Below are 12,660 nucleotides of genomic sequence, written 5' to 3' on the forward strand. Positions count from 1 at the left end.
TCTAATGCACCAGGGCCTCATTGCATCCCTTCCATGAAATTCCCTCTAAGAATTCCCCCTTGAATTTAATCTGAAGGTCTTTTGTCCCTCAAGCTCAGAGGTGAGTCCATGTGGGCACCTTAGAAACATGAGAGTGACCATGCCATCTGCACTCTAATTCCTTCTCCTCCAGAAGGCTCCTTTTTATCTACAAAGGAACACACGAAAATAAGTATCTGAAAGCATTCTCCTTCTCTTAGTAGGCATGCCTGACTCACCATAATCCCAGGCCACATGTGAACTATACCCTCTTCTATAAGAACTTACAAAAACACACCCAAGAGTTATACTGCATGGACTGAATGGGCTAGATATTTTGGATAATCATAAAGGAGTTACCTGAATGCAGATGCTGAATATGGGAAATTTGTTCTACTCATTTTGTCACTTTCCCAGATTCTTTTTTTTAAATTTTTTTGAAGATTTTTATTTATTTGACACACACAGAGAGAAATCACAAGTAGGCAGAGAGGCAGGCAGAGAGAGAGAGAGAGGAGGAAGCAAGCTCCCGGCTGAGCAGAGAGCCCAATGTGGGCGGGACTAGTTCCCAGGACCCTGAGATCATGACCTGAGCTGAAGGCAGAGGCTTAACCCACTGAGCCGCCCAGACGCCCAACTTTCCCATATTCTTAATAATGAGCTTTACTTTTACCTTAGATAATGGGGGGATAATAAAAATATATAAAAATTTTAAAAAAGTATGAAAGATAGATGTCATTTAATGTATGAATAATAAAAACATATGTGTGCCTTCTCTGTTCAGGAGATGAAAAGAATGTTTCCAAAGGCTTTGGTGAAAAGAACGTTTCCCCAAAGGGAAACAAAAGCAAAAATGAACTATTGGGACTTCATCAAGATAAAAAGCTTCTGTTCAACAAAAGAAACAGTCAACAAAACTAAAAGGCAACCTACATAATGGAGGAAGGTATTTGCAATGACATATTAGATAAAGGGCTAGTAGCCAAGATCTATAAAGAACTTATCAAACTCAACATCCAAAAACCAAATAATCCAATCAAAAAATGGCAAGAAGACATGAACAGACATTTTTCCAAAGAAGATGTACAAATGGCCAACAGACACATAAAACAATGCTCAACATCACTTGTCATCAGAGAAATATAAATTGAAACCACAATGAGATACCACCTCACACCAGTCAGGATGGCTACAGTTAACAAGTCAGGAAAGAACAATGTTGGCAAGGATGTGGAGAAAGGGGAACCTTCTTACACTGCTGGTAGGAGTGCAAGCTTGTGTAGCAGGTGAAACAGTATGGAGATTCCTCAAGAAATTAAAAATAGAGCTATTGTATGACCCAGCAATTGCCCTACTGGGTATTTACCCCAAAGATACAGATGTAGAGAAAAGTAGGGGCACCCGAACCTCAGTGTTCATAGCAGCAATGTCCTTAATAGCCAAAGGGGCACCTGAACCCGTGTTCATAGCAACAATGTCCACAATAGCCAAACTGTGGGAAGAGCCAAGATGTCCATTGGCAGATGACGGATAAAGAAGATGCAGTTCCTATATACAATGAAATATTACTCAGCCATCAGAAACTTGTGGAACATAAGGAATAACATGGAAGACATTAGGAGAAGGAAAGGAAAAGTGAATTGGGGGAAATCAGAGGGGGAGACAAACCATGAGAGACTGTGGACTCTGAGAAAAAAACTGAGGGTTTGGGAAGGGGAAGGAGGTAGAGGGATAGGTGAACCTGGTGGTGGTGTTATGGAGGGCACATGTTGCATGGAGCACTAGGTGTGATACATAAACAATGAATCTTGGCACACTGAAAAAATAAAATAAAAAATATGAAAACATTAAGGAAGTATGGATACTTACAATTTACATTGATATGGATCAAACTAGAGGGTATTCTGCTGAGTGAAATAAGTCAATCAAAGAAAGATAACTGTAATTGATTTCACTCATACATGGATCATAAGAAACAGCACAGAGGATTGTAGGGGAAGGGAGTGGAAACAGAATAGGAAGTCATCAGAGAGGGACAAAAACCATGAGAGACTCTTAACTCTAGGAAACAAACTGAGTGTTGTTGGAGGAGAGGGGGTGGGGGTATGAGGTAATTGGGTGATGGGCATTAAGGAGGGAACATGATGTGATAAGCACTGAGTGTTATACAAAACTGATAAATTATTGAATGCTACATCTGAAACTAACGATATATTATATGTTGGCTAATTGAATTTAAATTTTTAAAAAAGGCTGTTTGTGATTGCACAATAGGGAGTCCAGCAATGAGCTCTTAGATGAGGAGAGGGTGGCAGAGCTCTAAGAGACATTCTGTGACTTATCAAGTCCTGAGAAGCTTTCCTTGGATCTGGCAATGATCTCTGCCCTAAAGTACAAGAGGCACCTGCCCTTACTGCTCTCTCCTCCATCACCGACCCCCCCTCCTGCCCTTACTTCCCAAGCTCTGCAGCCTCCAGATCAAGTGCCAGGAACTTGCAACATTCCCTGAGAAGCTAAACGATGCAGGAGAAGCATCAAACATTTGGGCAAATTAAGCAAATGCAGGTTCAGCCTTAGTCTCTTCTGATGGCCAGTTACCTTGAGTAAGTTACTAGTTTGCTTTAGTTCTCCTCTTTCCTGTCTAGGAAAGCATGTGGCCAAGATGCTAAGAAAATAAGAACTTTGCACTTGAAGATTCCCCTCCCTTCTACTCTTATACTTCTGTCTGGAGCATATTATGATTTTTATAAATACTTTTTGAATAAATGAACATCTCTACTTGTCACTGTCTTGCATGACCATTAAGAGTATAGCTCTGTCATTCAATGCTCTTGTTTCTTTATTGATTTTCTGCTTCAATTATCTGTCTATTTCTGAGAGTGGTGTATTAAGATCTCCTACTATTAATGTATTCATATCAATATGACTCTTTATCTTGATTAATAGTTTTCTTATGTAATTGGCTGCTCCCATATTGGGGGCATAGATATTTACAATTGTTAGATCATCTTGGTGGATAGTCCTGGCTACAAGGATGGTTCAACATTCACAAATCAATCAATGTGATAGAACAAGTTAATATGAGAAGAGAGAAGAACCACATGGTCCTCTCAATTGATGCAGAAAAAGCATTTGACAAAATCCAGCATCCATTCCTGATTAAAACACTTCAAAGTATAGGGATAGAGGGAACATTCCTGAACTTCATAAAATCTATCTATGAAAGACCCACAGCAAATATCATCCTCAAGGGGGAAAAGCTTGCAGCCTTCCCGTTGAGATCAGGAACACGACAAGGATGCCCACTCTCACCACTCTTGTTCAACATAGTATTAGAAGTCCTAGCAACAGCAATCAGACAACAAAGAGAAATAAAAGGTATCCAAATTGGCAATGAAGAAGTCAAACTCTCTCTCTTCGCAGATGACATGATTCTTTATATGGAAAACCCAAAAGACTCCACCCCCAAACTACTAGAACTCATACAGCAATTCAGTAACATGGCAGGATACAAAGTCAATGTACAGAAATCAGTGGCTTTCTTATACACTAACAATGAAAATACAGAAAGGGAAATTAGAGAATCAATTGCATTTACTTTAGCACCAAGAACCATAAGATACCTGGGAATAAACCTAACCAAAGAGGTAAAGGATCTGTACTCGAGGAACTATAGAACATTCATGAAAGAAATTGAAGAAGACACAAAATGATGGAAGACCATTCCATGCTCTTGAATCGGAAGAATGAACATTGTTAAAATGTCTATACTGCCTAGAGCAATCTATACTTTTAATGTCATTCCAATCAAAATTCCACCGGTATTTTTCAAAGAGCTGGAGCAAATAATCCAGAAATTTGTATGGAATTAGAAGAGACCCCGAATCGCTAAGGAAATGTTGAAAAACAAAAATAAAACTGGGGGCATCACATTACCTGATTTCAAGCTTTACTACAAAGCTGTGATCACCAAGACAGCATGGTACTGGCATAAAAACAGACACACAGACCAGTGGAACAGAGTAGAGAGCCCAGATATGGACCCTCAACTCTATGGTCAATCTCTTCGATATCAGCCACAGCAACTTCTTTCAAGATATGTCTCCAAAGGCAAAGGAAACAAAAGCTAAAATGAACTTTTGGGACTTCATCAAAATCAAAAGCTTCTGCACAGCAAAGGAAACAGTCAAGAAAACAAAGAGGCAACCTACGGAATGGGAGAAGATATTTGCAAATGACAGTACAGACGAAAGGTTGATATCCAGGATCTATAAAGAACTCCTCAAACTCAACACACACAAAACAGATAATCATATCAAAAAATGGGCAGAAGATATGAACAGACACTTCTCCAATGAAGACATACAAATGGCTATCAGACACATGAAAAAATATTCATCATCACTAGCCATCAGGGAGATTCAAATTAAAACCACATTGAGATACCACCTTACACCAGTTAGAATGGCCAAAATTAGCAAGGCAGGAAACAACATGTGTTGGAGAGGATGTGGAGAAAGGGGAACCCTCTTCCACTGTTGGTGGGAATGCAAGTTGGTGCAGCTACTTTGGAGAACAGTGTGGAGATTCCTCAAGAAATTAAAAATAGAGCTTCCCTATGACCCTGCAATTGTACTACTGGGTATTTACCCCAAAGATACAGATGTAGTGAAAAGAAGGGCCATCTGTACCCCAATGTTTATAGCAGCAATGGCCATGCTCTCCAAACTGTGGAAAGAACCAAGATGCCCTTCAATGGACGAATGGATAAGGAAGATGTGGTCCATATATACTATGGAGTATTATGCCTCCATCAGAAAGGATGAATACCCAACTTTTGTAGCAACATGGACGGGACTGGAAGAGATGATGCTGAGTGAAATAAGTCAAGCAGAGAGAGTCAATTATCATATGGTTTCACTTATTTGTGGAGCATAACAAATAGCATGGAAGACAAGGGGAGTTAGAGAGGAGAAGGGAGTTGGGGGAAATTGGAAGGGGAGGTGAACAATGAGAGACTATGGACTCTGAAAAACAATCTGAGGGTTTTGAAGCGGCAGGGGGGTGGGAGGTTAGGGGAACCAGGTGGTGGGTAGTATAGAGGGCACAGATTGCATGGAGCACTGGGTGTGGTGCAAAAACAATGAATACTGTTATGATGAAAATTTTTAAAAAAGTAAATAAAAAAAAGAGTATAGCTCTGCCTATCCTGATGAGTTCCACACTCCTTTGGATGATATTTAATGGAGCACGTACTATGTGCTAAAAGCTTTGCTGGGTACATTCTTTTCATCTGTGAATCTGCCCTGATGCCTTATATAATAGTAACCAATATGCTACTGAGGAAACCCGGGTGCTAAGGAGAGAGAAGCTCCTCTAACATGACCAGAAATAGCTCAGTCAAGTGCGGGGAAATTTTCTCCCTGCCACCCCTGCCTACACCTGGTGAGATGCAGAAACAGCACATCTGGACAGCTAATCTCTGGAAGTCATGTCTCTGCCCCAAGCCTCTGCTCCCTCATTCCACAAAGCTGCTATCAGGATTAAATGAGAAAACACCCAAACGGTATTGACATACAGTAAGTGCTCAATTATGATTCCATTACAACCCTAATTTCACTGCTGTTGCCTCTCTAGAACAAAGAAAATCATGGAAACCAAGGAGTGATTTAATTTAGCGAAGAAAGAAAATCCATTTCCCATTTCCTTTTTGTTCATCCCTCTTACTTTCCCTCCATTCCAGACGGCTTGTTGCAGGCTCAGCAGAGCTGTATTTAGAGGACACTAAATTAATTTTTTAATATACAAGACAACTGAGCTGTTGGAGCCAGCAGTGTACACACCAAAGAGACGGCAGTTTCGCTGAGTACTTCTATTAGGAGGAGATCAGGAGAGGAGAACTGAGCTTGGGCTGAGCCTGTCTTGAATTCCATGATTTCCCTTGATATGCATTCCAGAAACTGGATTTCGCCAGTCACAACCCCAGTTGGCCTTGTGGAACTTCTCAGGAGCTGCAAGCGTAGCTAGCAGTGATCCTTCTGGGATCCATATGCCTTGGAGTTTAGTTCCCTAAGATGACTCTCTAACCTATGGCCAGATCTTCTGAACAGGAAGTTGTTCTAACTACAAAATGCATGCCACGACCCTGAAAGACAGCTGGCCTCTGTTTCACCTTGCCTTTTACTGCAGAAGACGTGCACGCATGCAGGTGTGGGAACCCTCCTCGGCCACGTGGCAAAGGGCAAAGTTACTGGACATATAGAATCAGTGGGAATGGGAGGGCCATGTGTGCAGAACATTGTATCAGGTCCGACATTTGTTTGGGAACACACACCTAAGGAGTTCACCCACAGGAGGGACGTCGAGGGGGATAAAAAGCATGGTGCTGGAGGAACATGGAAAGTGGAAGGAATTCACATAGGAAATGAGCCTGGGAATGTGTTCTGTTCAAGGACTTTCAAAGTGTGTGTGGCAATTGCCGTGTGTTCTAGGTATAGCCAAAGCAGGTTGGGGTAAATGGATAGAACTGTGGGGGTCGCAGTAGGCCTCAGAGCTAGGAGGGTGTTTTCAAGGTTGGACAGGCATATAGACATGGCATAGAAGATTCAAACAACACTTGAGAAGAGAATCACAAATTTCCTTTCTACTTCTCAGTTATTTGAAATCTATAAAACCCACTAAACACCCACATTCCAACACACAGCGAAGGTTTGCTGTTCAATATGCCTGTGGGGCCACCAGCTGCCTCCATTCTCTTTCCTTGATTTTCAAGAAAGAAATTCAAATTTTTCTCCATCTGTTATACAGAACAACATTCTCTTCCTAGGTGACTTTGTTGGCAGCTGATCCCGGGTCGCCGCAGGGTGGGAATCCGGGCTGGGGTCCGGACCTACCCTTATTCTATTTACCAAAACACTTATGAAAGTATTCCTTCTCTATCAAGACAATTTTCTACATATCAGAAGTCCCAGGAATCAATCACATAGCCTCCTGCTGCATATTAGCGTGTGGGCAAGTGTTTGTGCGTGTGTGTTGGGAAGGTTTACTAGGATTCTTAATGAAGTGCGAAACCATCTGCAGAAGATCAAGGAGGACATTATTAACTGACAGCTACTGAGATCTGAGATTTATTTCGTAGGTGTGCAATAATCTCAATAAAATCATGAATGATGCGTGGGGGAATTAAGCAGGCAGCAGGTAAATGAAAGGAGGGTAAAATTAAAAAGCCAAAGGTCCATTGAGTGAAATGAAACAGAGTGGCAGGTGGAGGGCTGGGAGGAATCTGTTGAGGGCTGCACCCAGGATTTTCAAGGAGGAGAGGAAGCTGAAAAGCCAAAGCAAATCAGCTGCATTGGCTGCCCAGGAGGCGAATTTTGCCTCTGGCTTTTGGGGAAATTTTAACAGATTGAAGAATCCAGAGGAGAAGCTGGGATGGTGGGAATCTGAGTCTGTGGGTGGCTGACGTGCTGAAGTTGCCGGGCTTGGGGACGTGCCGGAGCCGGGGGGGCCCTCAGTCTGGGCAGGTGGGTCATCTGAGGGAGGGCAGTGGAGTATCGTTGTTCTTCCCAGAAGCAGAGGCAGAAAAGAGGGGTCTCGAACTCACCATCCAGAGAGGTTGGGCAGTGGACAAAAACTTGGACCAGGTGGAGGTGACACGGGGTGTGCGGGGGTGGTGGTATGGTGGTCACTCGTCCCCCAACTAAAGTCAGGTGGCAGCTATCCAGCTCTTGCCCATCTTCCCCTTTTGGAAACCAGCCTTCCATTTACAGAGCTGATATCTTACGAGAGACCAGATAAAATGAAACCTGTTTCTATTGTGAATAATGTAATTTAAACATTAGAACTACAGGCTGTACAACAAACATCCGTAAGGGCCACAGGTGTCTCCAATACACCTTTGATGAGAGCTGCAGAACTATCAGCAGTTGCATTTCTACCCAAAATAAAGGACTGATTTCTATTGAGTGGAGCTGCTCAGAATGGATGGGATTTACTGGGCGTGGGCTGGGGTGACAGAGTGAGCACCCCTGTCGTTAGAGACGTTCAAGCATAAGGGTAGTAGACAAAAATGTTGAAGCCTCAGGACACCTGGGTGGCCCAGTTGGTTCAGCATCTGCCTTCAGCTCAGATCATGATCCCAAGGTCCTGGGATTGAGCCCTGCCTCGGGGGTCCCTGCTCGGCAGGGAGCCTGCTTCTCCCTCTGCCTGCAGCCCCCCTGCTTGTGTGCTCTCTCGTTTTCTCTCTCTCTCTGACAATTAAATAAATAAAATCTTAAAAAAAAATTGAAGCGTTGGTTGGGTTGTAGAGGGGTGACTTTGTGTCAGACCCACTGCAAATGAAGATCCCTGGACCTGTCCCCAGAAAGTCTGACTCCACAGGGATGTGGCAAAGCCAGACATGAGAGTATTGTGGAAGCACTCCAGGTGATTCTGATGAGGACATACAAATAGGACATGTCCTGCTGGACGACCGCCAAGGCTCTATCCCCTCCCCTCCACCACCCCGAGGTCTGCTAGATGTGGAGCAGAGTCGAGGCTCAGGGAACCGGAGCTGGTAACTGGGAGAGTTGATCCAACACACACTGACTAGTTTATCGTCTACATTAGACTGGTTACTATTTCTTGTTTGGGTAATTGCGTGTGACAGGTGTTACGTGATTATTTGCTTCGTGTGTGTGTCTCGAGCATTTGCTCTGCAAGAAGAGGGCATTTCTCGATCCTGTGCGGCAACAGTCCACTGTCATCCCAACCTGGGGTCCCTTCTCCTTCCCCAGACATTTTTATGGCTTCTTCTCTTCTTTAATTCAGGTCTCTGCCTGAGCATCCTGTCTTCAGTGATATATTCCTTATCTACACTCTTTAAAATGGTGGCCTCGATCTCTCTGTTTCTTATCTGGCATTAGCCATCTGAGGAGTGTTTATCACTGACATTGTTTATGTACTTACTTGTTAGTTGGTCGTCTGTTTCTCCTAGAGAATGTAAGAAATTTGCCTGTCCTGTTCTTTCTCCCCTGAGCCTGGAACACAGTGTGTGGTACTCCTGAGATACCCAGTAAAGTCGTGTGGGAAATGCAGAGTCATGACAGGATCCAGAAGGTTCCCTGGGTAGAGATGACTTCAGTGTGCCCGGGCCTGAGAAGTGTGGCCAGGGGCAGAATAGTACAAAAAAATTATGGGGAAAAAAGTCCGCAGAAAATGCCTGGAGAAGGGGTGCCTGGGTGGCTCAGTCGGTTAAGAGTCTGCCTTCGGCTCGGGTCATGATTGATCTCAGGGTCTTGGGATTGAGCCCTGCATCAAGTTCCCTGCTCAGTGGTGGGAGTCTGCTTCTCCCTCTCCCTCTCCCTCTGCCCCTCTCCTACTTGTGCCTTCTCTCTCTCTCTGTTAAATAAATAAAAATCTTTTAAAAAATGCCTCGGTCTTACAATTTGCTCTTTAAGCCAAGGTAAAGCGATAGGTCATAACTCTGGAGGGGGCAGGCACTGGGAACAACTTGATCACAATGAGTCCTTTGGAAAGATCCACAGGGAAAATAAGAAGGAGATTCTGAGCATGTCTCTTTGGAGGGTTTATTATTTTGTGAGTTAACAGAGAGGTCTCTGAATGCTGAGAAATGGGGCTCTTGTCCTCCGCATGAGGAGCCTGTATTTCTTGCTTGATGTTTTCTAGAGCTGAAGCTCATTATGCTGCCTTCCCCATGATGGACATCAAAGCTTTTCCAGAGGGACTTGGGCGTAGTTCCTAAGTTATAACCCCATGTAATCTGACCCAAAATGAAAAGTCTGGCTTGAAAGTCACTCAGGGCCCACAGTTATCCAGACAGATGGGCCAGATCCATTACTATAAAGCTGGTTCATGGGGGGAAGGTAGCCCTTCAATGGCCTTTATTACCTCTACATGTTTTGGAACTGCAGGGAGATAGGACAGCTGAGGGGCTGAGGTGGCAGCCCTCTTGGTCAGCTGTGTTGGTCTGTGCCTTCCCCCATTCTATGCCCTGACCCTCTGCCTTCTGGGCTCAACCTCCCCAGCTCAGAGCCCTTGGAGACCATACCAGGTGGGCTTCTGGCAGCTAGAATTCCTCATGATAGACCCTGATGATTGGGGACCCTGTAGTCTCTGTCACGGGTCTGCCTCAGTGAGTTCTTCTGGATCCTCATTCTGCCCCCAGGAACCCTGCCCAGGAAGTAGCAGTTTGCTTGGCTAGTGCCCTGATCTCTAGCCCATCTGCTTCCTGTCTCAAGATCCCCATGGCCCCACTTGCACCCCAAACCCCATACCAGCTATGAAAGAGCACCTAGCCACACATCCCAGGGAAGCCCCGGGGACATGTATATCCTATTCTGCTCAGCCTCAGAATCCTTAGAAGGTGACACCAGGCTAGGTGGAGGGGAGTGAGGGCAGAGAGGCTGAGGTCTAGACAGATCATTGTTCAAAGTTGAAAACTGCACTTAGAAACCCAGCTCTGTGACTTAGAATCTGAGTGGGGCTTACCTCATTGAGCCTCAGTCTCTCCATGCATCAAAGGGAAAGTGACAAAAACTATCTGTCCCAGAGGGCTGTGCAAATAAGACAGATCAGCATGTGTCAAAAAGCTCTGTTATGAGAACACACGAAATCTGATGATACTATTGGAGGAGGGATCCCCAAACCCCTTCTTTCGTCATTACCATATACCAGCAGCAGGGTGGACTGTGGGTCAACAGGAGGTCTTGGCACATTCTGAACCATAAAGGTAACTGAGTGTCGGTCTGTACACCTCAGCTTGGCTATGAGCTAGTAGAGCAGGTACTGAAGAGACGGCGACAAGGCAAGACATGAAGAGACGGAGCAGATGGGCCGAGAACAAGAATTGCAGAGAGAACGGGAATTGCCTGAGATCATAGTACCCCAGGAGAAATTCAGGAGGTGGCGTCACTGACTGTATGTGCTCTAATGCAGCTCAGAGGTTAAGCGGTTCGGGGCTGAATACCCAGCCCTCTCTCTGGGCCGAGCGTGAGTACATGTCCAGTGTTGCTGGTCGATTGCAGAAGAGTCGTCAGTTTTGTTAATGTCAGGCAGGTGCCTGGCCTTCTTCCTCCTTAAGTAGCGTTCACCAGTGAAAGTTAGATTGGGTAATCCAGCTTAGAGCCTTGTATGCAGGTCAGATGGGCCCCCTCTTACTCTCCCTCCTGAAAGACTGCCAGAGCAGGAGCTTGGGGGTTTCTGGATGGTCGGGCAAGGGTACTGGTGCTGCCAGGCTGTGCCCAGAGCCTGATGACAAGTCAGCAGAGGGACACAGGGCAATGCAACTCTGGGTATCCCTGAGCCTGTATTTATGAACCAATTTCTCACTGACTGATGTCACTAGCTAACACCCTCTTTCCCAGTAGACAACTGTATCTGGAAGTAGAGAAGACAGTGGGGGCAAAAGCATCTTTTTAGCACTTCCCGGAGAGGGTAGAAGCATTGGCAGGAATTCCCTCATCTTTGCTCCCAGTGGAGACTAAACATTGAGAATGGCTCTCACATTGGTTCTTACCTCAGGAGTCACTCGGCCCTGGTGCGTGCCCTTATGCAAAACCGAGACGGTAATTGCACCTCAGAGTTCCGTTGGGGTGAGGCGTGAATGAGTGCAAGTGTGGAAAGCCACGGCAGGCATGCAAATGGCATGAGCTCTTATTTTGCTTCTGTAAACACGGCTTCTTTCCTGATTTCACGCTGATTCACAGTGGACACTTCCGTGATGCACCATGGTATGGCTGCAGGAGGGCGCGACGCCTGTGTGTGGTGCTCCCCTGTGCTCCAGAGCCCTGTTTTCTCTCACAGATGAGAGACCTAAGGTTGGAGGTGGGCTGTGATTTCCCAAAGTCAAACACAGGGTGACAGGGATGGAACTGACATAGTTCACTCCAGCTTTGTAAGTGTGCTTTGTTCCCCTGAGCTCCCTGACCAACGGTGGGTACTGGGGGGAAACAGAAGCAGAAAACCAGATCTGGCGGATTCCAGTTTCATCCGAGGACAGGAGGAATCTCTCCGTGCAGACGCAGGCTCCTTCTGGTAGTCAGTTTTAACAGACTCTTCTAGAACCACCAGAGAATGCTGTTCTACCTCAGAGGACACCCTGGAAATTATTCATGCCTTCCTGCCTCCTGGACTGACTGACAAATTACTTATTTGCTCTGTGGTTGGAGAACATTTTCTTTTGCGGCAGGGGTTCTTGTTTACCTCAGAAGCTCTGAACAGCTCTGAAGAGCCAGAAATGAATGTGCTGGTTCTCCTGTGTTCTTTGAGCCCCTACTGGCGCTGACGAGAGTACCAGGCACTTACAAAACTCTCATCTCATTGAAGCCTCCGAAAACACCCCTGGGAGTGGATTTGCTTTTCCATTTTGAAGACATCGAAGCTTGGAGACATTCCAAAACTTGCCCAAGGCCATATACTTCTCCGAAACTGGAAGAATTCCATTTCCACCACAAGAAAGTCAACACCTTGAGAAAAGAGTTTAGTTACAGGCAGTGGAGGCCTGAGTCACTGAGGATCTGTGGCACTCCAGAACCCCACAGGCATTTTCCTGTGTTGTTTGTGTTCCTCAGGGTTGGGAACAGCCCTCCTCTGGCCAAGCTTCTTGGTCTCCATGTTAGAGCTAAAGCAACAATGTCTTTTAAG

This window comes from Enhydra lutris, unplaced genomic scaffold (assembly GCF_002288905.1).
Source record: "Enhydra lutris kenyoni isolate GAN:26980312 unplaced genomic scaffold, ASM228890v2 scaffoldscaffold14, whole genome shotgun sequence".
NCBI lineage: Eukaryota > Metazoa > Chordata > Mammalia > Carnivora > Mustelidae > Enhydra > Enhydra lutris.